The sequence below is a fragment of the Lissotriton helveticus genome, chromosome 5_1 (genome assembly GCF_964261635.1).
Source record: "Lissotriton helveticus chromosome 5_1, aLisHel1.1, whole genome shotgun sequence".
In the NCBI taxonomy this organism is placed as follows: domain Eukaryota; kingdom Metazoa; phylum Chordata; class Amphibia; order Caudata; family Salamandridae; genus Lissotriton; species Lissotriton helveticus.
The window spans coordinates 6,924,385-6,951,632 of NC_136065.1; the positions used below are offsets into that span (position 1 = coordinate 6,924,385).

The 27,248-nt window shown below is 48.8% G+C and overlaps 1 pseudogene across 1 annotated transcript in view; it reads left to right on the plus strand.

Moving 5' to 3' along the window:
- The first annotated feature begins 6,412 nt into the window (after positions 1-6,412).
- LOC144752354 (major histocompatibility complex class I-related protein 1-like) overlaps positions 6,413-27,248 on the plus strand; it is a 1,183,291-nt pseudogene continuing 1,162,455 nt past the window's right edge. Inside the window, exons 1-2 of the transcript XR_013594111.1 lie at positions 6,413-6,745; positions 8,359-8,550. The product of XR_013594111.1 is annotated as a major histocompatibility complex class I-related protein 1-like (transcript). The remainder of the gene's footprint in view (positions 6,746-8,358; positions 8,551-27,248) is intronic.

The window sequence follows — 27,248 nt, forward strand, 5'->3', positions numbered from 1 at the left end:
AAACCACTCAGACAACACATCACTCACCTGAACTCTTAAGTGCGCACTGAAACACTGCAAACAGGCACACTGCACATTCTGCACTCACACCACTCACCCTGTACTCATAAGTACATCACTCACCTGAACTCTTAAGTGCGCATTGAAACCCTGCATTCAGGCACACTGCCCATCCTGCAATCACACCACTCACCTTGTATTCACAAGCTGCCAAGCACACCACACCCCTCAACCTGTGTTGCAAAGCGAATGACTCCAAGAGACAACCATCGGAGGTACAGTCTTTAATCCACACGGTACACGATTTTTTTACATCAACTGTCGAATGCAGTTTAAATCTAAACTGTGCTCCCGTTGGAATTCTAGAACCGCGTGGACGCTATAAACATTCATTAAAAATATTAGGAATGCGGAGGTAACACTGATCAGTATCAACCAATCAATATATAACTTTATTCGGTGGCATTTAGCCATCCATAAAAGTAATATATAAAACAGTACAAGATTAAAAAATATAAAAGTAAAAGTGCAATTCAGTTCAAAATATATACTCAATTTAACGGAGGGACTACATAGGTAATAGAAATTTTAAATCAGATAACAGTACCACTATATGACATTGATAAAAGACAGATGTATGTTAGTAAAATCAACAAAATATAAAAGACCCTCCCATCTAGCTGGAGTGTTTCCCACATTCACACAAAGTTCCTACAACATAGACGAGTAGAGTTGAGTGCACGCTAGAGCATAGCATGGGGGACTGATCAGTATATAACACCCTGCTCTCACAATAGACATTACAACCTTGCACTTTGGGACACTTCTCACTGTGCACTCACACAGAATCAACTCACTCATAAAAGACCCTATACCCATGTGCTCACACATGCACGCCGTTCAGCTTTCACTCACACAGACATTTCCTTCAACCAGAATCTACCGAGGCGCACCACGCACCCTGGATTTGCACTTGCACAACTCGCACTTCTTCCAAATAGGAAAACTCAACCTTCAGAACGTCGCATTAAACCCTCTAATTATTTCAGTGTTGCCTCACCGAATACAGATCGGATTAGGAACAAAAATGGGCCCAGGTACCCCCCCCCCCAAAAAAAAGGGGCCCACACTTGTGGATCGCATCCTTTTGAGAAGCATTACTTTGTTAGTATCAGGGTTTAATTTTGTGAGAACATTGTCATAAATAATGGTTTCTATTGCCTGTAAGACTAGTAACATTCGATAGGAATGAAAACTTCATTATTCCACTGCGTCTCATCCTCTGGTCTACTAAAGCTCATCTTTAGGTCAAGTAACCTCCCTTTGCACTTACTCAACCTCATATTACAATAAAATGAAAACCCTCTGTTTATAGGCTATGAGTTCCTACCAATCCATCACACGATCAGCTGCTGCAGTACTGCCACTTGCATTCCTCCTTAAACCATTTATTTAAAAGGTCGGGTTGACGGGGCCTGCACAACAGCCATCACTGGAGGGTTGGAGGGTCGGAAGTCTATTCCTTTAGGCTGCCGCAATGTTAGCTACCCCCTGGGCAAAAACAGAATGCCCTCAGTGCCCCCCACCACTGCCCCTTGCGAGGTGAGCGTGAACGTTTCTGCTCAGAAGCAGCATCTCCCGCGGTAGTCTCACTCGTATGCCTTAAGGCTGGGGCACTAGAAGCTGCCTGCTGGGGCTGACCTATTGTCAGTCTGTCCGGGAGAAGCGTGGCTCAGTGGTTAGAGGCGGCAGACCCGGAAGCTGAGATCAACCGTGGACCAGGGTTCGATTCCCCGCCTCGGCGGGTCTCGGGGTCTCGGGCTCAAAATTCCACGGACTCGACAATTCTCGCTCTGGTGCCTACTCAACTCACGGGGTCACACTCTGCAACTCTGGGCAATAGCTTGCTTAATCTCCACTTCGGCCCCTCGCGGCGGGATGCCTGGCTTTCACCTTGTGGACACCATGCCGGGGTTTCTCACAGGGGAATACCAGGACGGGTTCCCTAAGCAAGCGCCGGGACGCTCACGGGCAGCTGTGCGCTTTACAAGTCCAGCACATTTACATTTACATTTATGTGCCAATGGGCCGGCGGACAGAGTGACAATGGGCTGATCAACAGTCTGTGCTAGTAGGATGGGGAGGGGCTGCTGCAGCTCAGGATGAAAAAAATGGCCAATATCTGGCCTTGGCCCCCGGATGAATGCCGCCTTCCAAATCCAACCCTAGCTGGATATATGTTCGGCAAGTTAATTAAACAAGCATTAGAAATGCAATAGGTCTCAGATTTATTTGAGTTAGAGATAATGGCATTGTAAATGGCAATGTCTTTTAGCCATGTGTTATGGAGTGTATGCATCTGGTGTGCAGTGGAATTATGTGGGTTGGATTGGAATTGTAGCAATGGTGGCATGCTGCGCTTTAGATTAATATATTTAAAAGTAAAGTGCACCATACTGCGATTGCTACAATAGTTAATTGTGGATGTGTTAACAATTAATGTGTGCACTGATGGCTGGTGGTGTGTGTGCCTGTAGACATTGTGCACTGACGGCTGGTGGTGTGTGTGCTTGGTGGAAGCGTGCACTGCCGGCTGGTGGTGTGTGTGCTTGGTGGAAGCGTGCACTGATGGCTGGTGGTGTGTGTGCCTGGTAAAAGCGCGCACAGATGGCTGGAGGTGTGGGTGCCTGCTGAAAGCGTGCACTGATGTCTGGTGTTGTGTGCCTGGTGGAAGCCTGCACTGACAGCTGATGATGTTTGTGCCCGGTGAAAGCTTGCACTGACGGCTGGTTGTGTTTGTGTCCGGTGAAAGTGTGCAGTGACGGCTGGTGGTGAGTGTGTGGTGGTGAGTGTGTGGTGGTGAGTGTGTGGTCTTATGTGTGTAGTGGTGAGTGTGTGGTCTTATGTGTGTGGTCTTATGTGTGTGGTCTTATGTGTGTAGTCTAATCCTGCGCACTCACTGTTACTCTGCAGTCATTCTGCCCTCAGTCTACACTCACTCTGCAGTTATTCTGCACTCACTCTGCACTTATTCTGCACTCATTCTGCACTCACTCACACTCTGCACTCACTCTGCACTAACTGTCACTCTCGCACTCACTCTGCACTCACTCTGCACTCACAGTCACTCTCGCACTCACTCTGCACTCACTGTCACTCTTGCACTCACTCTGCACTCACTGTCACTCTGCACTCACTGTCACTCTGGCACTCACTTTTCACTCAGTCACTCTCACACACTCACTCTGCACTCACTGTCACTCTCGCACTCACTCTGCACTCACTCTGCACTCACTGTCACTCTCGCACTCACTCTGCTCTCACTCTGCACTCACAGTCACTCTGCACTCACAGTCACTCTGCTCTCACTCTGCACTCACAGTCACTCTGGCACTCACTCTGCTCTCACTCTGCACTCACAGTCACTCGCGCTCTCACTCTGCACTCACAGTCACTCTGCACTCACTATGCACTCACAGTCACTCTGGCACTCACCCTGCTCTCACTCTGCACTCACAGTCACTCTGCACTCACTCTGCACTCACAGTCACAGTCACTCTGCACTCACTCTGCACTCACAGTCACTCTAGCACTCACTCTGCTCTCACTCTGCTGTGTGAGCTGTGCACAAGTTTTTCTTGCCTTCTGCCCCCTGATTGCACTTGTTTTTCTTGCCTTCTGCACACTAATTGTCCCGTTTTTTCTTGCCTTCTGCCCCCTGATTGTGCCGTTTGTCGTGCCTTCTGTCCCCTGATTGTGCCGTTTTTCATGCCCCTGCCCCCCTGATTGTATTCTCTTTGCCAGTGTTTGTTCGCTGCTGCTATGGGCAAAGTAAATAACAATGCCATTTATTTATAATAAAAAAAATTAAAAAAATGTCATGAGCAATGCCAATAGCTCTACCTTTAATATTGCCGAGACCATTACATTGTAAATGCTTGTTTCTCCTCTGATTCTGGGCTACCACATAGTGTTTGCTGTGATAGTATGTGATCAGTCGTTTTTCCATGCATGAAAGAACAATACATTGTGTTAGTATGTTGACATACCTCACAGTGTTCAATTTCTTGCCCGCTTAGGGAATATTGCATATACATGGCATCAAGGCCATGTTTGATACATCTTCCACCCTGTTCCACCCTGGTGTTTTGATCCCCTTGAGGGACCAGTCTAATTATGTGTTTATATGTCCCCCCTTTTTAGAAGCTTGCCCAAAACCCTCCCCCGTCCTGATGAAGACCGGCTCTGTAAGAGATACTGACCCTACACCTTCCTGGGTCGATACGTAGCTACTACCCCATCACCAACTTCTACCCCTAGTGTGAATTAAACTGCTGCCTACAGAAGTCTGGCTATGAATAATTGTAACATTTGATGTACCATCGCCTGGCTCCCCTGTGAAGCCAGCTGAAGAAATGTTGCTTTTTTTGCATGTTAATAAGTATGCTTGACCTTTGTCACGGTCCTTACTTTACAACACTTCCTATCACTTCACTTCCCCATCCCCCCTCCCCTACCATTGGGCACCTAACATTTTTTGTGAACTGATATGTAAATGTAATGTACATTAAGATGTCTTTGAGCACTTTGTGATTAAATAACACTGTGCTCTAAAGTGAAAAAAAACTTTTGCTGATTTTACTATTCCTATCTGTTCTGCCTTTCTGGGACCCCTTTCTTCTGTATCACTACATACCCAGGTCCCAGTGACTTTCCTTGGGTTGACCCTACTTTTTGTAACGTAACACACTGATTTTTGCAGCAGGTTATTTAACTACTATAGTTATTTTGCCAGAATTATTATCCCCTATAAGTTGCTTAGTACACAAAGATCTCTGCAGCAAGTGCATTAACCGCCAGAGTTATTTTACCAGTATTAGTTTCCCCTAAAAGTTGCTGGGTACACACAGATCTCTGCAGCAAGTGCATTAACTGCCAGAGTAATCTTCCTTTTATTATTATCCCCTACAAGTAGCTAGGCACACAGATCTCTGAAGCAAGTGCATCAACCACAAATTATGTTGCCGGAATTAGTATCCCCTAAAAGTTGCAAAGTTGCAGGGTACACACAGATCACTGCAGCAAGTGCCTTAACCGCCAGAGTTATTTTGCCGGAATTAGTATCCCCTAAAAGTATGCTGGGTACACACAGATCTCTGCAGCAAGCGCATTAACCGCCGGAGTAATCTTGCTTTTATTATTATCCCCTACAAGTTGATAGGCACACAGATCTCTGCAGCAAGTACATTAACCCCCAGAGTTATATTGCTAGCACTATTATGCCCTAAAAGGTATTGGCCACACAGATCTCTCTGCAGCAGGTGCCCGAACCTCAGGAGATATTTCAAAACGCAGCCTCATTGTGATCAGGTAAGTAAACAAGAGCCGATCTAGTCTCACATTTGTCCTTGTTACCTTTCTTGTGGCCGAGTTTTAAAAACATAACCGTGATTGCCAGACTCTTTTTTTCATGACTCCACCCCTTGCTCCCCTCCACACCGGAGTCCTTGGTTATGGGGTCCCGGAATATTATTTTCCGATCGCAGCTCTGTGCGTTGAGCTGTTTCACCTGCAGTCTTTGGGGTAAAGGCACTGCAGGGCACGCTCAGCCTTTAATTGTTGCAGGGTCAATAACAGAGTGGTTTTCGTAGGAGGCTCTCTTAGGGTTTCTGCCCCTTCCCCTGCTCGAGCAGATGGGGGGGGTTATATGGTACATCTATGGCCCCCACCATCACCGTTGAAGGGGCGTGCTTATATGGTTGAAGGGGCATGGTTATAGGGTTGAAGGGGCGTGGTTATAGTGGTTCTATCATTGAATTGGCGTGGTCCAATCATTGAAAGGGTGTGGTTCTATCTGTGGTTCTATGGTTGAAGGGGCGTGGTTACAGCGTTGAATGGGTGTGGGTCTATCGTTGAAGAGGTGTGGTTATGTGGCTAAGAGGGGCGTGGTTATAGTGTTGAAGGGGCGTGGTTATGTAAATATATACCCCGAAGTGTCATCACCGCCTCGAACTGTTGAATCCTGGAGAGCTAAAACCCCCTTCCCCTCCCCCCGCGGTGTTAAAGATAGCGAAAGGCAAGGGGCGGGGCTCTGGGGGACAGGATGGAGATCACGATGGCGGTGGGGGGTGCCATCAATGCAGCTCATTGAGTGTAGTTTCTCATCCAACCCTCCCTCCCCCCGTCACCCACCAGAGACTCAGTGTTTCTGGGATCAGGAATGAAGGGGGGTAATCATTTGTTGGTGTGTGTAGACCCCCCAGGTCCTTGTCTGACCCTCTCCTGCCCTCCTTCGGGCTCTCTCCTGCGTTACTTCTCCTCCCCTTCGGCCCCCCAGTTTATTTGTAAGAGTCACATGCACTGTGGAGGGGGACGTAGCGTGGGGGGCTCAGTGTGTGTTGTGTGGGGGCGGATGGGAGGTATTTCATGTTCAGGGGCGCTCTCTCCTCTGATCCCCCAGTGCCTCTCTCCCCCAGGCTCACACTCCGTCCGGAATTTCTACTCCTCCCTCTCGGAGCCCCTCCCCGGGGCCCCCCAGTTCTCTGCGGTCGGGTACGTGGATGACGTCCCCATCGCCAGTTACATCAGCGAGAGACACAGGAAGGAGCCCCGGGCCCCCTGGATGGGGAGGAGCACTGCTGAGGACCCCAGTACTGGGAGAGGAACACAGAGAACTTCCGAGGATGGGAGCGGGCATTCAAGGCCGATGTGAGGACCCCGATGGAGCGAGTCAACCAGATTCAGGGTGAGTGACACGGGGAGGAGTGATGCATGGTGGGGGTGAGTGATTTGGGCAGTAATTACAGGTCAAGACTGGGGTTAGTGACTCCTGGGGGGTGGGGGTTGGAACGATATATGAGAGTTGGGGAGGGTTTGAAAGGAGGAGGGGGGACGAACTGCACGTGGTGTGTGACTGTGGAGCCGAGGAGTGGAGCAGGTGCACAAGGTCAATGTGAGGAACGTGATGGAGCGAGTCAACCAGAGCGGAGGTGAGTGACTCGGGGGAGTGAGGCATGGTGGGGGTAAGTGACAGGGTGGGGTGGGGGGAGAGGGACCAGAGGGGGGTGAGTGACATGGGGGGAGGGGAGTGAGGCATGGTGGGGGCAGTAATTACAAAACAAGACCAGTGCTAGTGACACCTAGGGGGTGTTGAACGACATGCAGGAGTGGAGGGGGTGGGCGTTGAAAAGGATGGTGAGAGGGGCCGAACTGAGTGTGTGTGACTGTGAATTGAACTTTACTTGGGGAGGGGGCCCAGGAAGAGGGGAGAGAGGTCAGGGGGGCAGTGTTTGGGTGGGGGGTGACAGGTGTAGTCACACAATATTTTGAAGCAATGAAGCTGTGATGGGTGTTTCTGTTTGGCGGGGGGGGTTAACAACACCCACCCCCACCACTCAATCAGAGGGGGTATTCTTTCTTCTCTACAATCACTCTCTGCCTGGCATCCTTGCCCCTTCCCTCCGCTGTGCTCCTGTTCACCCCCCACCCCTATGGATGGTTCTATAGGGGTGTGCGGGGGAGTCGGCGCACACTCTGCCTGGAGGTACCGGACTCTCGCTCCCCTCCCTCTGCCCCCCTCATTTCACCTCTGGTCTCTGAACCGTTACTTTACTCACTGCTGGTCCCCCCTCAGGCGCAGTCTCTCTGCCCCCCCCCCACAGAAGGGGGGGCTGTGTCTCCTCGCTATCTGTGCATAAAGGTGTCTGTTCCTCCGTCAGCCCCTATGCACATGCCAGGGGGGCTGTATCTCTTCCCTCTCTGCCTCCAGGTGTCTGTTCCTCCTTCAGTCCCTCCCCCTCCTCCCCCTCAGTCACAGTCTCTCTGCCCCCCTTCGCCCTCCAGAGGGGGGGCTGTATCTCCTCCTTCTCTACCTTCAGGTGTCTGTTCCTCCCTCAGCTCCACCCCCTCCCTCGGGACAATCTCTCTACCCCCTCGATCCCCAGAGGGGGGGCTGTGTCTCCTCGCTCTCTGCCTCCAGGCGTCTGCACTGCTGGGCGAGCTCTGGGTGAACTGCTCCCTGGGGAGGGGAATGTATTGTCTCCCCAGAGGTGTCTGACTCTCCCTCACTCCCCCCAGGTCTACACATGTACCAGTACATGTAAGGCTGTCAGCTCCGGGATGACGGCTTTTGTGGACGGTGAGTTATTTCCCTCACTCTCTGCCTGAGACATCATGGCCCTCACTCTAACTGCCGACCCCTCCCAGCTGTCATTTCACTTCTGGTCTCCGGACCTTGACTTTACTCTCCACTGCTCGCCCCTCAGGCATAGTTTCTCTGGGGGCGCTCGGTCTCCTCGCTCTCTGTGCCTGCAGGTGTCTGTTCCTCTCAGCCCCTCACTCTCCTCTCTCCCCCCTCAGGTCTCCACATATTCCAGGTGATGTACGGCTGTGAGCTCCGGGACGACGGCTCTGCAGGGGGTTACGCCAATTTGCCTTCAACGGACACGACTTCATCAGCTTCGACAAGGACAGACTGACTACACAGCGGCCATGGATGCGGCCAGGATCACACAGGACCGATGGAACTCGGAGAGGAGCATCTCCCAGCCAGTGGTGTAACGAAACTTGAGGGCCCCCCTGCAGACTACATGGAGGTGGCCCCCCTCCCATTCTCTCAGCTCATTCTAGAGCTCTCAGGCCAGCGACCCGCCATGCTGCAGGGGATGCGGGGCTATTGTTACGCCACTGTCACCAATCCAGCCGTTATAAGTAACACTGGATGGTGGAGTCAAAGGTTGGGCTTAGTCTGTCAGCAGCAGGCTATCGTAGGTGGTGGTATATTCATTACAGGGTCCCTGCCATCAGTAGGTCGGGGAAGTATGCCCAATTTTAGGTGGGTTTCCTGATGCAGACTCCTGTCATGATGTACAACACCGGGCCCACTCATCGTTCAGTTTTGACAAAAGTGCCTCCACTGCTCCTTCTCATTTCCGTTTTAAAACATTAGACAATGCGACAATGCAGTATTTCAAAAGCTGATGTAACTACAAAAAGCACATTTTTATAATACATTTTTATTAGTAGACAATAGCAATCTTAAGAGGCATTGTATAGCTTCATGCACACTTTGACCCCAATTCCATCACCGTCTCTCTCTCTCTCTCTCTCTCTCTGTCAGTCAGTCTCTCTCTTTCAGTCAGTCAGTCTCTCTCTCTCAGTCAATCAGACTATCTCTCTCTGTTATTCAGTCTCAGTCAGTCAGTCAGTCAGTCAGTCAGTCTCTCTCTCTCTCTGTCAGTCTGTCAGTCAGTCGGTCTCTCTCTCTCTGTCAGTCTCTCTATCTCTCTCTGTCAGTCTATCAGTCAGTCTCTCTCTCTCTCAGTCAGTCTATCTCTCTCTGTCATTCAGTCTCTCTTAGTCAGTCAGTCTCTCTCAGTCAGTCAGTCTCTCTCAGTCAGTCAGTCAGTCTCTCTCTCTCTCTGTCAGTCTGTCAGTCAGTCGGTCTCTCTCTCACTGTCAGTCTCTCTTAGTCAGTCCCTCTCTCTCTCAGTCTCTCTCTCAGTCTCTCTCTCTGTCAGCGTCTCTCCCTGTCAGTTCTTCTGTCTGTCAGTCTCTCTCTCTCTCAGTTACTATATCTCTCTCTTTCTGTCAGTCTCTCTGTCAGTCAGTCTCTCTCTCAGTCAGTCTCTCTCTTTCTGTCAGTCAGTCTCTCCCTTTCTGTCAGTCAGTCTCTCACAGTCTCTCTCTGTCAGTTTCTCTCAGTAAGTCAGTCTCTCTCTCTCAGTCAGCCAGTCTCTCTCTCTCAGTCAGCCAGTCTCTCTGTCTCTGTCAGTCTCTCTCTCTGTCAGTCAGTCTCTCTCAGTCACTCAGTCTCTCAGTCTCTCTCTCTCTCTTAGTCTCTCTCTTTGTCAGTCAGTCTCTCTCTCTCCCAGTCAGTTGCTCTCTCTCCCAGTCAGTCTCTCTCTTTCAGTCAGTCAGTCTCTCTCTCTCAGTCAGTCAGTCTATCTCAGTCAGTCAGTCTGTCAGTCAGTCGGTCTCTCTTTCTCTCTTAGTCAGTCAGTCTCTCTCTCTCTCTCAGTCAGTCTATCTCTCTGTCATTCAGTCTCTCTTAGTCAGTCAGTCTCTCTCAGTCAGTCAGTCTGTCAGTCAGTCGGTCTCTCTTAGTCAGTCAGTCTCTCTCTCTCTCTCAGTCAGTCTATCTCTCTGTCATTCAGTCTCTCTTAGTCAGTCAGTCTCTCTCAGTCAGTCAGTCTCTCTCTCTCTGTCAGTCAGTCGGTCTCTCTCTCAGTCAGTCTATCTCTCTCTGTCATTCAGTCAGTCAGTCTCTCTCTCTCTCTGTCAGTCTCTCAGTCAGTCGGTCCCTCTCTCTCTGTCAGTCTCTCTTAGTCAGTCCCTCTCTCTCTCAGTCTCTCTCTCTCTGTCAGTCTCTCTCTGTCAGTCTTTCTATCTCTCTCTTTCTGTCAGTCTCTCTCAGTCAGTCTCTCTCTCAGTCAGTCTCTCTCTTTCTGTCGGTCAGTCTCTCACAGTCGCTCTCTGTCAGTTTCTCTCAGTAAGTCAGTCTCTCTCTCCTACTCAGCCAGTCTCTCTCTCAGTCAGCCAGTCTCTCTCTCTCAGTCAGTCTCTCTCTCTCTCTGTCAGTCAGTCTCTCTCTCTGTCAGTCAGTCTCTCTCTCTGTCAGTCAGTCAGTCTCTCTCTGTTAGTCCCTCTCTCTGTCAGTCTCTCTCTCAATCAGTCTCTCTCAGTCAGTCAGTCTCTCTCTTAGTCAGTCTCTCTCTTAGTCAGGCTCTCTCTCTGTTAGTCCCTCTCTCTGTCCGTCTCTCTCTCTCTGTCAGTCCCTCTGTCAGTCTCTCTCTCTGTCTCTCTCTCTCTCAGTCTCTCTCTCTCAGTCTCTCTGTCAGTCTCTCTCTCTCAGCCTCTCTCTCTCAGTCTCTCTCTCTCAGTCAGTCAGTCTTCCAGACAGTCTCTCTCTCCCTCTGTCAGTCTCTCTCAGTCAGTCATTCTCTCTCTCTCGCAGTCAGCCAGTCTCTCTCAGTCAGTCTCTCTCTCAGTCAGTGACTCTCTCTGTCAGTCTCTCTCTCTCTGTCAGTCAGTCTCTCGGTCAGTCAGTCTCTCTCTGTGAGTCTCTCTCTCTCAGTCAGTCTCTCTCTGTCAGTCAGTCTCTCTCTCTGTCGGTCAATCTCTGTTTCTCTGTCAGTCTCTCTCTCTCTCTCTCTGTCAGTCAGTCTCTCTCTCTGTCAGTCTCTCTCTCTCTCTTAGTCTCGCTCTTTGTCAGTCAGTCTCTCTCTCTCCCAGTCAGTCAGTCTCTCTCCCAGTCAGTCATTCTCTCTCTACATCAATCAGTCTCTCTCTCAGTCAGTCTCTCTCTCTGTCAGTCTCTCTCTCAGCCACTCAGTCTCTCTCTCTCTGTCTCTCTCTTTGTCAGTCAGTCTCTCTCTCTCCCAGTCAGTCTCTCTACATCAATCAGTCTCTCTCTCTCTCTGTCAGTCTCTCTCTGTCAGTCTCTCTCTCAGTCAGTCTCCCTCAGTCAGTCAGTCTCTCTCTCAGTCAATCAGTCTATCTCTCTCAGTCAGTCAGTCTCTGCCTCTCTCTCTCAGTCTCTCTCTCTGTCCGTCAATCTCTCTCTCTGTCAGTTAGTATCTCTCTACCTCAGTCAGTCAGTCTCTGTCAGACAGTCAGTCTCTCTGTCAGTCAGTCTCACTCTCAATCAGTCTCTCTCTGTCAATCAGTCAGTCACTCTCTCAGTCAGCCAGCCTCTCTCTCTCTCTGTCAGTTTCTCAGCCAGTCAGTCTCTCGGTCAGTCAGTATTCAGTATCTGAGTCAGCCAATCAGTCTCTACTCTCTCTCCACTGTCTCTCTCTCCACTCTCTCTCCACTGTCTCTCTCTTCACTTTCTCTCTTTCTACTCTCTCTCTCTCTCTCTCTCTCCACTGTCTCCCTCCACTCTCTCCACTCTCTCTCTCCACCCTCTCTCCCTTCTCTCTCTCTCTCCACTCTCTCTCTCTCTCCACTGTCTCTCTCCACTCTCTCTCCACTCTCTCTCTATTCTCTCTCCACTCTCTCCACTCTCTCTCTTCACTCTCTCTCTCTTCACTCTCTCTCTTTCCACTCTCTCTCCACTGTCTCCCTCCACTCCACTCTATCTCCCCACCCTCTCACCCTTCTCTCTCTCTCTCCACTCTCTGTTCACCCTCTCTCTATTCTCTCTCCACTCAATCTCTCTCCACTCTCTCTCCACTCTCTCTCCACTCTCTTCCTCCATACTCTCTCCACTCTCTACACACACTCTCTCTCTCCACACTCTCTCTCTCTCCGCTCTCTCCACTCTCTCTCCACTCTCTCTCCACTGTCTCGCTCTCCACTCTTTCTCTACTCTCTCTCCACTGTCTCTCTCTCTCTCCACTCTCTCTCCACTCTCTCCACTGTCTCTCCCCACTGTCTCTCTCCACTGTCTCCCCACCTGCAACATTTTATTTTATTACATCTAGAGTTATAATAAATATCCTCAATGAATTTACATTTATATTTTATATTTCAATATTTTCTTCTTTTTTTAAAATTAAAAATAAGCTTTAATAAATTCCCCTCATAGGGAGATCTCCACTACAGTGTTGGAAATCACTACCTACGAGTGAAAAGTTACCAGTAGTTATTTTAGACTCATAAATCCTATTGAAGGAAAGTCCACTAGTGGGTGGAAACATGTAAGTTTACACTTAGGTGTAAATCTACAGTAGGAAATGCTGGACGGCAAAAAGCTTTAGATTTACACCAGGTTCAGGGGTTTACAGGAGTAAATGCAGGGCTCGAGTCGGGGTACCACGCGGGTGGACGGCGTCCCCCCACTTATTTTACCGGGATCTCGATAACTGGAGCAAATGGAGCCACACATTCACTTTTTGGCCTCTCTGGGGCGAGATCGGAGCTCATTCGAACGCTGCTCATGCGCTGGCTTCTCTGATGCAATCGCATCTAAGGGGTGAGCAAGGGGAGGCAATGAGTCTGATGGTGCAAGCCACCTTTCCTGACGTCACTTCCTGTCGTGACGACAGCACCCCCCCACTTCTTTTTTAGGACTTGTGCCCTGAGTAAATGTACATGTGTAAATTTACCATTGCGAAGAGGCCCCAGTGAATTTCACAGCCGCGTGCCTAATTGTCTTAATTGCTCCAACTGCTTCATCGAACCCTACTTAATGGAGATAATTGTTTTGGCTTTTGTGTAGTGAGACGTTTATGGAATGAAGTAGGCATCTTTAGTTATAGCGCTTTGACCTTTTCAAATGCATTCTGGGCACGGAGTTAAGGGGATTTCACGTGAAAACGTAGGCTAAAAAAGATAAGCTGCGAGACAGTGAACAGATATTAGTGCTGGCCAAGGAGTCTAAACCTTTCCATCAACTACCTGAGGGGGACTGACGTACACATGAGGGCAGTGCACAGAGCTGGCACTGCTAAGCATTGGTGCACAGTGTGGTATAGGTGGCATCACCGTACAGGAACTGGCACTGGGCAGGAGTATGGCAAACATGGGCAGTGTGAGCAGCTGGCACTGGTGGTGTAAGAGGCTGTCACTGATGGTAGAGTGTGAGTTTGGTACAAGTGGGTAGTGACTGAAGCTGGCACGGGTGGGTAGTCGGAGGAGCTCAGCTGCCACAGATGGCAGTGTGAGAGGCTTGCACTGGTGGCAGAGTTAGCAGCTGTCAATGACGGGAGTGTGAGAGGCTGGCACTGGTGGGTAGTGGCTGAAGCTGACACTGGTGGCAGAGTGAGAGGCTGGCACTGGTGGTAGTGTGAGAGGCTGGCACAGGTGGCAGAGTGAGCGGCAGGCACTCGTGGTAGAGTGAGAGGCTGGCACTGGTGGCAGAGTGAGTGGCAGGCACTGGTGGCAGTGTGAGAGGCTGGCACTGGTGGGAGTGTGAGAGGCTGGCACTGGTGGCAGTGTGAGAGGCAGGCACTCGTGGTAGAGTGAGAGGCTGGCACTGGTGGCAGAGTGAGAGGCAGGCACTGGTGGCAGTGTGAGAGGCTGGCACTGGTGGCTGTGTGAGAGGTTGACGCTGTTGGGAGTGTGAGAGGTTGACACTGTTGGGAGTGTGAGAGGCTGGCACTGGTGGCAGTGTGAGAGGCTGGCACTGGTGGCAGAGTGAGAGGCTGGCACTGGTGGCAGAGTGAGGAGCTGGTACTGGTGGCAGAGTGAGGAGCTGGCCCTGGTGGCAGTGTGAGAGGCTGGCACTGGTGGGAGTGTGAGAGGCAGGCACTGGTGGGTAGTGGCTGAAGCTGGCACTGGTGGTAGAGTGAGAGGCAGGCACTGGTGGGAGTGGGAGAGGATGGCACTTGTGGCAGTGTGAGAGGCTGGCACTGGTGGCAGAGTGAGCGGCAGGCACTGGTGGCAGTGTGAGAGGCAGGCACTGGTCATAGAGTGAGAGGCTGACACTGGTGGGAGTGCGAGAGGCTGGCACTGGTGCAGAGTGAGCGGCTGGCACTGGTGAGAAGTGGGAGGGGCTGACACAGGTGGCAGGATGAGGGGCTGGCACTGGTGGCAGAGTGAGAGGCTGGCACTGGTGGCAGAGTGAGCGGCTGGCACTGGTGAGAAGTGGGAGGGGCTGACACAGGTGGCAGGATGAGGGGCTGGCACTGGTGGCAGAGTGAGAGGCTGGCACTGGTGGCAGAGTGAGTGGGTGGTACTGGTGGCAGAGTGAGTGACTGGCACTTGTGCAGAGTGAGTGGCAGGCACTGGTGACAGAGTGAGCAGCAGGCACTGGTGGCAGAGTGAGTGGGTGGTACTGGTGGCAGAGTGAGTGACTGGCACTTGTGCAGAGTGAGTGGCAGGCACTGGTGACAGAGTGAGCGGCAGGCACTGGTGACAGAGTGATCGGCAGGCACTGGTGGGAGTGTGAGAGACTGGTGCAGAGTGAGCAGCTGGCACTGGTGGCAGTGTGAGAGACTGGCACTGGTGGCAGAGTGAGAGGCTGGCACTGGTGCAGAGTGAGAGGCTGGCACTGGTGCAGAGTGAGAGGCTGGCACTGGTGGCAGAGTGAGAGGCAGGCACTGGTGGCAGAGTAAGAGGCTGGTACTGGTGGGAGTGTGAGAGGCTGGCACTGGTGGCAGACTGAGCGGCAGGCACTGGTGGCAGTGTGAGAGGCTGGCACTGGTGGCAGAGTGAGAGGCTTGTACTGGTGGGAGTGTGAGAGGCTGGCACTGGTGGCAGAGTGAGCGGCAGGCACTGGTGCAGAATGAGAGGCTGGCACTGGTGGCAGAGTGAGAGGCTGGCACTGGTGGCAGAGTGAGCGGCAGGCACTGGTGCAGAGTAAGAGGCTGGAAATGGTGGCAGAGTTAGAAGCTGGCACTGGTGGCAGAATGAGCAGCAGGCACTGGTGCAGAGTGAGAGGCTGGCACTGGTGGCAGTGTGAGAGGTTGGCACTGGTGGCAGTGTGAGAGGCTGGCACTGGTGGCAGAGTGAGAGGCTGGCACTGGTGGCTGTGTGACAGGCTGGCACTGGTGGCTGTGTGAGAGGCTGGCACTGGTGGCAGAGTGAGAGGCTGGCACTGGTGGGAAGTGGGAGGAGGTGGCACTGGTGGCAGAGTGAGAGGCTGGCACTGGTGGCAGTGAGAGGCTGGTACTGGTGGCAGAGTGAGCGGCAGGCACTGGTGGCAGAGTGAGAGGCTGGCACTGGTGGCAGAGTGAGTGGATGGTACTGGTAGCAGAGTGAGTGACTGGCACTTGTGGGAAGTGAGAGTAGCTGATACTTCTCAGAGGAGCAGAACCCTGTGGGGAATGCTGTCTCTGGGGCCCCCATTCCCCCCCTTATCCCGGGCCTGCCTCCAGTGTTCCATGATTCACCGGCCCCCGTGCTTGAGCGGCCCCCCTGTGTTTGTGCGCATGCGCACTAACATTGCGCATGCGCATTTGATTTTTCATGACGTTTCACTACGTAGGCTATAATTCATTGTATCCCCTTATCGGCGCACATTCGGCGCAGACCAATCAGAAGTGTGCATGACAGTCCATCCAATCATCGCTTACTTATATTTTGTATCCCTTTCATGTAACCAATTATCTCATTATGTGGTGTATATAATACCATGACGTTCTTGAAAATGTCCTTTTACGCTGCTCGTTTGTAGTCGGTGAGTAAAGTCTTGCATCCTTTCTCCTCCTGTACTTCTTTACTTTGTACGTTATGTCGGACTTTTTAATTAATTGTTCTAATTCTTTAATTAATTGTTTGCGTGTAAAGTCTTGCATCCTTTCTCCTCCTGTACTTCTTTACTTTGTACGTTATGTCGGACTTTTTAATGAATTGTTCTAATTCTTTAATTAATTGTTTGTGTGCAAACCCAACCATGTGCATTTATTAAACGGCAAATATTGTAATGTGCAACGCACCAGTTACCCTTTGCAAATGGCGTCTGTCGAATCCTTATTGATCGAACGTTAGTCTAAACTCCGCCTTGTCATTGATTTTCATAGAACGTTAGTCTAAACTCCGCCTTGTCTTTGATTTTCATATGCTCATGTGTTTAAACCTGTCTTTCTGCCCAAATTGCGCCTGCGTGCAAACCCAAGTTGTGCGTTTTGTTATAACCTGATTGGATCCACATCCAGTTACCCTTTGCAAATGGCGTCAGTCGAATCCTTATCGATCGAACGTTAGTCTAAAGCCCACCATGTGCTTGCTTTTCATCTGCTCATGCGTTTAAACCTGTCTTTCTGCCCAAATTGCTCCTGCGTGCAAACCCAACATGTGCTTTTTTGAATGTGCAATGCACTCAAATTTTAATGTAATGCAAAACCCAACCATGTGCATTTATTAAACGGCAAATATTGTAATGTGCAACACACTACGCATTTATTACACGGCAAATGTTTCTTTGATTAATCATGTTATAACCTGATTGGATCCACATGCAGTTACCCTTTGCAAATGGCCTCAGTCGAATCCTTATCGATCGAACGTTAGTCTGAAGCCCACCATGTGCTTCCTTTTCATCTTCTTGTGTGTTTTAACCTGTCTTTCTGACCAAATTGCTCCTGCGTGCAAACCCAACTTGTGCTTTTTTGAATGTGCAACACACTCAAATTTTATTGTAATGCAAAACCCACCCATGTGCATATATTAAACGGCAAATATTGTAATGTGCAACGCACTACGCATTTATTACACGGCAAATGTTTCTTTTATTAATCATGTTATAACCGGATTGGATCCACATCCAGTTACCCTTTGCAAATGGCGTCAGTCGAATCCTTATCGATCGAACGTTAGTCTAAAGCCCGCCACGTGCTTCCTTTTCATCTGCTCGTGTGTTTAAACCTGTCTTTCTGCCCAAATTGCTCCTGCGTGCAAACCCAACATGTGCTTTTTTGAATGTGCAACGCACTCAAATTTTAATGTAATGCAAAACCCAACCATGTGCATTTATTAAACGGCAAATATTGTAATGTGCAACGCACTACGCATTTATTACTCGGCAAATGTTTCTTTTATTAATCATGTTATAACCTGATTGGATCCACATGCAGTTACCCTTTGCAAATGGCCTCAGTCGAATCCTTATCGATCTAACATTAGTCTAAACTCCGCCATGTGCTTCCTTTTCATCTGCTCGTGTGTTTTAACCTGTCTTTCTGACCAAATTACTCCTGCGTGCAAACCCAACTTGGGCTTTTTTGAATGTGCAACGCACTCAAATTTTTTTGTAATGCAAAACCCACCCATGTGCATTTATTAAACGGCAAATATTGTAATGTGCAACACACTACGCATTTATTACACGGCAAATGTTTCTTTTATTAATCATGTTATAACCTGATGGGATCCACATCCAGTTACCCTTTGCAAATGGCCTCAGTTGAATCCTTATCGATCGAACGTTAGTCTGAAGCCCACCATGTGCTTCCTTTTCATCTTCTTGTGTGTTTTAACCTGTCTTTCTGCCCAAATTGCTCCTGCGTGCAAACCCAACTTGTGCTTTTTTGAATGTGCAACGCACTCAAATTTTAATGTAATGCAAAACCCAACCATGTGCATTTATTACCCTTTGCAAATGGCCTCAGTCGAATCCTTATCGATCGAACGTTAGTCTAAACTCCGCCATGTGCTTCCTTTTCATCTGCTCGTGTGTTTTAACCTGTCTTTCTGACCAAATTGCTCCTGCGTGCAAACCCCACTTGTGCTTTTTTGAATGTGCAACACACTCAAATTTTATTGTAATGCAAAACCCACCCATGTGCATATATTAAACGGCAAATATTGTAATGTGCAACGCACTACGCATTTATTACACGGCAAATGTTTCTTTTATCAATCATGTTATAACCGGATTGGATCCACATCCAGTTACCCTTTGCAAATGGCGTCAGTCGAATCCTTATCGATCAAACGTTAGTCTAAAGCCCGCCACGTGCTTCCTTTTCATCTGCTCGTGTGTTTAAACCTGTCTTTCTGCCCAAATTGCTCCTGCGTGCAAACCCAACATGTGCTTTTTTGAATGTGCAACGCACTCAAATTTTAATGTAATGCAAAACCCAACCATGTGCATTTATTAAACGGCAAATATTGTAATGTGCAACGCACTACGCATTTATTACACGGCAAATGTTTCTTTTATTAATCATGTTATAACCTGATTGGATCCACATGCAGTTACCCTTTGCAAATGGCCTCAGTCGAATCCTTATCGATCTAACATTAGTCTAAACTCCGCCATGTGCTTCCTTTTCATCTGCTCGTGTGTTTTAACCTGTCTTTCTGACCAAATTGCTCCTGCGTGCAAACCCAACTTGTGCTTTTTTGAATGTGCAACGCACTCAAATTTTTTTGTAATGCAAAACCCACCCATGTGCATTTATTAAATGGCAAATATTGTAATGTGCAACGCACTACGCATTTATTACACGGCAAATGTTTCTTTTATTAATCATGTTATAACCTGATTGGATCCACATCCAGTTACCCTTTGCAAATGGCCTCAGTCGAATCCTTATCGATCGAACGTTAGTCTAAAGCCCACCATGTGCTTCCTTTTCATCTGCTCGTGTGTTTTAACCTGTCTTTCTGCCCAAATTGCTCCTGCTTGCAAACCCAACTTGTGCGTTTTGTTATAACCTGATTGGATCCACATCTAGTTACCCTTTGCAATTGGCGTCAGTCGAATCCTTATCGATCGAACGTTAGTCTGAAGCCCGCCATGTGCTTGCTTTTCATCTGCTCATGTGTTTAAACCTCTTTCAGGCTAAATTGCGTCTGCGTGCAAACCCAACATGTGCGTTTTTGAATGTGCAACGCACTCAAATTTTAAAGTGATGCTGTGAGTCTTCTGGCAATGCATATTTGCACGTGAATTTTTGTTTAAGCCACCCATGTGTTTTTTATAATGTGCTACGCCTCCAGTTACCCTTTGCAAATGGCGTCAGTCCATTCCTTATCGATCGAACGTTAGTCTAAACTCCGCCATGTGCGTGCTTGCTTGCTTTTCATCTGCTCATGTGTTTAAACCTCTCTTTCAACCCAAATTGTGTGTACGTGCAAACCCAACATGTGTGTTTTGGAATGTGGAACGTACTCAAAACCTATGTCCCCAAAGGCCTCTGCAAGCCGTATGGCGTCTGCCTGCACCTAGGCAAATGGCGTATTAATCATGTTGCTGTAACCCAGAGGTCTTCAATCTGTGGGGTGCGACCCCCAGGGGGGGCCTGGAGTCCTGGGAAGGGGGTTGCACATTTCAAGGGCTAACTTCTGCCTGGAATTCTAAACGTGCTCTTTCTTTTGGATAAACACAACCGTGCTCGTGAAACTGCTTCAGCTGACGTTAATCGAGTGTAATGTGCTGTAATAGTGAGAGGCCCAGCAGACAAGTAAAACAATCCCTAAACTAAGCCTTCGTGCCACGGTTCCTGCTTGCCTGAATGAAGTGCAAATGTACCCTCGGAGTTAATCTGCAAATGTAAAAGATGCTAGGGAGGGGTTCTGGCTCCACTTTGAGCATTGTGGTGGCAAAGATGTGGTTTTTTTTTGGGTGTTGGTTAGCAACTGGGCCTGACAATCCACACTACCTACATCTCACCCAAGCCCCGTCCCCCTAGCGCAACTGGAAGACCCCCAAAACAGTTTCTCCATATGCGCCAAAACGCCCACTGGATAACATTGCAAATCGTAACTCTGCACACACATTGCTATTTTCAACACTTCCACTGCTCTGATACTCTTCAAACTTGTCTAGACACTAGTTCCAGCGATTACCAACAATGCCACCAAAAATCCACAAAATACATCCACTGGAACAAGTACGACTTTTGACCTGAAAACACGCCCCCCGCAAACACCAAAAAGGGACATAAAACAGGCAAATCTCGACCTAAAAACTAAAAAATCCCTCAAAACCTTTCCTACACCAATATGCCCGAAACAGAACAGGGCCCTGAGCCCTAGAGTCAGGAAATACTACTTAATCGCCCCCAAAGCACTACAAAAAAGGGAAAAAAGACACATTAAACCCCCTAAAAACCCTAAAAAACAGTCACAATCACAGAAACCTAGCCCTGAGCCCTAAACCCCTGCAGCCTAGCCCTGAACCCTAGCACAAAGCCCAGGACCAGAGCCCTAAACGCGAAAACGGAGACATAAACACCGTACCGGAGCCCACTCTAAAAACACGCTCAAAACACACCTTCCCTTCCTTCGATTTTCTTCTAACCACTTTCAACCCAAAGTAAAACTTCCCAACCCTCACCCCATCTCGCATAATCAATTAAGAAATAGCTAAAACACACTACAATCGCGCCCTGAAAAAGCGCAAAATCAGACTTTAACCGGCTTAAGACCACAAAACAAGTGGAAACGCACTAAGAAACTAGACCCACAACACACCTTCCCCTGCATCAAATTTCTTCAAACCACTTTTAATCAAAACTAGACATTCACAAATATGATACCAGCCCGTCACTCCTCACACAAGTAGCTGGAACACACTACATTCAAGCCGTCAACATTGACAACAATGAAAACATGCCTACGCCTCAAATCCCGTCAAAATGCACTTCCACACTAGGGCCAAAACACTACTTCCAGCCACCCTTTCTCTTAAAAACAATTACTACCAACAAACAACATCCCAAACTATCAGCCCAGCTCGCATACTCCGCTAAGAACTAGCTGCAACACACACCAATCGTGTCCCGAAAACACGCAAAAATTGGAAACAGACAAGGCCTCAAATTGGGTCTCTCAAAATATCAAAAATATACAAACCTCCATCAATTTTCTTCAAACCACTTTTCAGCAAAAATAAACACTCCCAACTCTCAGCCTATCTCGCCAAATCAGCTAAGAAGTAGCTGGAACACACTGCTATAGCGCCCTCAAAACACGCAAAAATCCAAACCCGAACATTTCACTAAATTCGACATTGGCCAAACACACCCTTCCGTGCCAGTTAAAAATCCCACACTGTCCATACCACTCATCCAAGCCCCGTCCTCCTAGCGCAAATAGAACACCCCCAAAACAATGTCTCCATGCACCCAAAACGCACATTGCATAAAATTGAAAATCGCGCCTTCGACAAGAAATGCTTTTTGAGCACTTGCAATGCTTGAATCATCTTCCAAATCACAAGGAAACTAGTTGGAGCGATTACCAACAATCTCAACAATTATCAACAAAATCCATCCACTAGAAAGGGTACGAATTTTCACCCAAACACACGCCCCCCAATAAACATCAAAAACGTCCCAAAATTCGGCCAAATCTGGACCAAAAACACCAAAATCCTGAAAACCTTGCCAACCTCAATATGCACGAACCTGAGTTGGGCACTGAGCCCTAGAATCCGGGAACCCTACTTAATAGGACCCAAAGCCCTAAAAAAAACGCATTTTCACCCACTTAAACAGCCCTAAAAACGAGCCACAAACGAAAACAGCCCTCAACTTCCCTCAACTTAACAACTTAACATAATTAAAAAGAAGGATTAAAACAATATGTGATAAATAACTTGCTTTAAACCATGCAAATGACATGTTTTCAAAATTAGTTGCATCAAATTATAAGAATGGCTGGCGTAAATCCACTTGTAGAAACTAATGGCGGGCGTGGGTAAACACAGCGACCGTCTCCCAGAAACTACAACGTACTACGAACAACTCCTCCCACGTCACTTACTTTGCCAAAATTTAGATAATTAAAATGGTCGAATTAAAGAATATATGAAAAATTAACTTCTCGAAAATTATGCAAATAAAATGTTATCAAAATTATTTCCATCTACTTTTTTAAAATATTGCTCGCGATAACAACTTTTGCAAAGAAATGGCGGCTGTGTGTAAGCACATCGACCATCTACCAGAAGCTGCAACGAACAATGAACAACTCCTACCCCGTGACGTAGGGGGAGGCAAAGCGCGAAGGAACAATGAACAACTCCTCCCCCGTGACGTAGGGGGAGGCAAAGCGCAATGGGGGAGCGACGGCGAATAGCTGAGTTCTGAGAATCGCTGCACCCCCGTGACGTTGGGGGTGCAGCGCCACATGGGGATACAATCCTTCTCGGAACACCGGCTCTGAGCCCCTCCCGCTGAATGAAGAGAAACAATGTTTCAACTGACATTGTTTCTCTTCAGTCAGGATTCGACTGAGGCCATTTGCAAAGGGTAACTGGATGTGGATCCAATCAGGTTTTAACATGATTAATAAAAGAAACATTTGCCGTGTAATAAATGCGTAGTGCGTTGCACATTACAATATTTGCCGTTTAATAAATGCACATGGTTGGGTTTTGCATTACATTAAAATTTGAGTGCGTTGCACATTCAAAAAAGAACAAGTTGGGTTTGCACGCAGGAGCAATTTGGTCAGAAAGACAGGTTAAAACACACGAGCAGATGAAAAGGAAGCACATGGCGGAGTTTAGACTAACGTTCGATCGATAAGGATTCGACTGAGGCCATTTGCAAAGGGTAACTGGAAGTGGATCCAATCAGGTTATAACATGATTAATAAAAGAAACATTTGCCGTGTAATAAATGCGTAGTGCGTTGCACATTACAATATTTGCCGTTTAATAAATGCACATGGTTGGGTTTTGCATTACATTAAAATTTGAGTGCGTTGCACATTCAAAAAAGCACAAGTTGGGTTTGCACGCAGGAGCAATTTGGACAGAAAGACAGGTTAAAACACACGAGCAGATGAAAAGGAAGCACATGGTGGGCTTTAGACTAACGTTCGATCGATAAGGATTCGACTGAGGCCATTTGCAAAGGGTAACTGGTTGTGGATCCAATCAGGTTATAACATGATTAATAAAAGAAACATTTGCCGTGTAATAAATGCGTAGTGCGTTGCACATTACAATATTTGCCGTTTAATAAATGCACATGGGTGGGTTTTGCATTACCATAAAATTTGAGTGCGTTGCACATTCAAAAAAGCACAAGTTGGGTTTGCACGCAGGAGCAATTTGGTCAGAAAGACAGGTTAAAACACACGAGCAGATGAAAAGGAAGCACATGGCGGAATTTAGACTAACGTTCGATCGATAAGGATTCGACTGAGGCCATTTGCAAAGAGTAACCGGAGGTGGACCCAAACAGGTTATAACATGATTAATAAAAGAAACATTTGCCGTGTAATAAATGCGTAGTGCGTTGCACATTACAATATTTGCCGTTTAATAAATGCACATGGTTGGGTTTTGCATTACATTAAAATTTGAGTGCGTTGCACATTCAAAAAAGCACATGTTGGGTTTTCACGCAGGAGCAATTTGGGCAGAAAGACAGGTTTAAACACATGAGCAGATAAAAAGCAAGCACATGGCGGGCATTAGACTAACGTTTGATCGATAAGGATTCGCCTGACGCCATTTGCAAAGGGTAACTGGATGTGGATCCAATCAGGTTATAACAAAACGCACAACTTGGGTTTGCACGCAGGCGCAATTTGGGCAGAAAGACAGGTTTAAACACATGAGCATATGAAAATCAAAGACAAGGCGGAGTTTAGACTAACGTTCTATGAAAATCAAAGACAAGGCGGAGTTTAGACTAACGTTCGATCAATAAGGATTCGACTGACGCCATTTGCAAAGGGTAACTGGTGCGTTGCACATTACAATATTTGCCGTTTAATAAATGCACATGGCTGGGTTTGCACGCAAACAATTAATTAAAGAATTAGAACAATTCATTAAAAAGTCTGACATAACGTACAAAGTAAAGAAGTACAGGAGGAGAAAGGATGCAAGACTTTAAACGCAAACAATTAATTAAAGAATTAGAACAATTCATTAAAAAGTCCGACATAAAGTACAAAGTAAAGAAGTACAGGAGGAGAAAGGATGCAAGACTTTACTCACCGACTACAAACAAGCAGCGTAAAAGGAAATTTTCAAGAACGTCATGGTATTATATACACCACATAATGAGATAATTGGTTACATGAAAGGGATACAAAATATAAGTAAGCGATGATTGGATGGACTGTCATGCACACTTCTGATTGGTCTGCGCCGAATGTGCGCCGATAAGGGGATACAATGAATTATAGCCTACGTAGTGAAACGTCATGAAAAATCAAATTCGCATGCGCAATGTTAGTGCGCATGCGCACAAACGCAAGGGGGGCCGCTCAAGCACGGGGGCCGGTGAATCATGGAACACCGGCTGCAGACAGCCTGCACCTGCTTCAGAGGGAGAGAGGCTTCAGCGCAAGCCTCTCTCACAGCTCTCAGAAGAGCTGAGGGTGGGCCCGGGGCCCCCTTAATTTACTGAAGCCTGGGGGGGGGCCCTGCACCGCGGGGGCTGCAGGGGCGTTTGTTACGCCCCTGGCATGCACCACTAACAGAGCACTGCTCTTACAGCAGGCATTGCACAGCCTGTGCATGCACCACTCCCCCACTAACAAGGCAGTGCACGGACTGTACGCGCACCACTAACAGACCGCACAGGTCTTTTCAGCAGACAGTACGCACCACTCTCCACTAACAGAGAGGTGCACTGACTGTGGATGCCCAACTCTCCCACTAACAGAGAGGTGCACAGACTGCATGTCCCGCTCTTACACTAAAAGCAGGACTCCTCCAGCACACAGACTCTGCATGTACCACCCCCCCACTAACAGAGCATAGCTTTCACCACAAATAGGGCACAGACTGTGTATGCACTACCAGCAGAGAGTATGGCTCTTACAGCAGACATTGCAATCTGTGCAGGTACCACTCTCCCACTAAGAGAGAGCAGTGCACAGTGTGCTTGCACCACTCTCCACTAACGGAGATCAGTGCATAGACTAAATGCACCACTCGCCACTAAGAACAGTGACCACCACTGTGCGTGCACTCTCCCACTAACGGAGATCAGTGCATAGACTAAATGCACCACTCGCCACTAAGAGCAGTGACCAGAGTGAATGCACTACTGTGCGTGCACTCTCCCACTAACGGAGAGCACGGCACAGACTGTGCATGCACCACTCTCCCACTAACGGAGAGCACGGCACAGACTGTGCATGCACCGCTCTCCCACTAACGGAGAGCACGGCACAGACTGTGCGTGCGCCACTCTCCCACTAACAAAGAGCACGGCACAGAAGGATTATCGAGGTAAAACTAAAGGAGAGAAGGGGGCAGTAGTACTGGGAGGAGGGAATGGTAAAGCAGTACTGAGAAGAATGAAATGAGATGCAGTATTGAGAGGAGGGAATAGGGCAGAATGACTGCAAGGATAGAATGGGGCAGTAGCCCTGCAAGGAGGGAATAGGGTAGAATGACTAGGAGGAAGTAATGGGGCAGTAGCGCCAGGAGGAGAGAATAGGGCAGAATGACTGAGAGGAAGGAATGGGACAGTAGCACAGGGAGGAGGGAATAGGGCAGAATGTGGGAGAAACGAACGACTGGGAGCTTTGGGAGGAAGGAATGGGACAGTAGTACTGGGAGGAGGGAATAGGGCAGAATGACTGGGAGGAAGGAATGGGACAGTGGAACCGGGGGAGGGAATAGGGCAGAATGTGGGAGAAGAGAACGGGGCAGTAGCTTTGGGAGGAGGAATGGGGCAGCACTACTGACTTGAGACATAGAGCAAATGTTTCCTCCAATACATTGTCTTATAGGAAGACATGGGATTTGAGTACAGTGATATATATGTATGTTTGGCCGTGGGGATAGTTAAGTGCAGTGTCTGATGAATTACAGAGGAATTATTGACATTGGGAGGCTGATGAACTGAGCAGACCCGCAGGTATTTGACGCTGTGACAATGGGGTCTAACACAGATTCCTGCAGTGGGTACATGTATTAGTTCGCTGAGCAATGAAACGCACGGGAGGTGGAAGGAAGCAACTAGGGACCGGGCCCTGAAAAACACCACTGAAAGGGCTGTCAGTGGGAACATTGCTACCTCTGATGGCTCTGGTGCTGCAGTGATTTACACATCATTTACTGCCGACGCTACCTGGCTGCCCTCACTGCGACGAATATAATAGTCACGTCAGGAAGCTTTGGTGACCCCGACCTTGACCTCATGTGCCCTTTATTTTCGGGCTCACGCAGACTGACGGACACCACCTCCTGAAAAAGTAGGAACTGGATTCAGTGAGGAATCCCTGGCTGGCTGCAAATCTGCTCTCCAACCAGCCAGAACTGGAAAATGGGAGGAAGGCGGCTGCTGTAGAAGAGGCCCTCAGCTGACCCAGCCCCACCAGCCTCTCCTGGAAATTGTTCTGCATGCCTACCCAGAGGTCCCCAGACCCTCCAATACAGCTCTGCTCTTTTCTCCGCACTGGGGTCTGCAAGAGGAGGCTGGACTGCTCATTCCTCTTGCCTGGCATCGGGCCCCAGTAGCGTGTGAACCTTGTGTGTACAGCCTTCCCCGGAGCCCCAGCTGAACTTGCGCTGCTCTCTGGACTGGGAAGGAGTGGAGCCAGGACTGGAGCCCGCGGAGGAGTGGCCCCCGGAGGGTGCCCGTTGGTGGCTCTCCTCAGTCCCCTGCAGCCCAGCCTCTCCTGCTGTTCCTGGGGGGGCTGGAGGCGGAGGCGCTGCGGCCAATCCCGAGGCCCGCAGGGGGCACTACGTGGCCCTAATGCTGAGCAAGGCGCTACAGGGCTGGAAGAACCTGGAGGCAGAGAGGGGTGATGGTGAGTAGAGGGGTGAGAGAGTGAGACCCTGAGCTGATGGTGAGCAGAGACCTGGGGGTGACGGAGGAGTGCGCTCTGGGGTGGAGGGGGCGCTACGTGGCCCTTGTGTTGAGCGAGGCGCTACGGGGTGGAAGGACCTGGAGGTGGTGGGGGGGCGATGAGTAGAAGGGTGGGACCCTGAG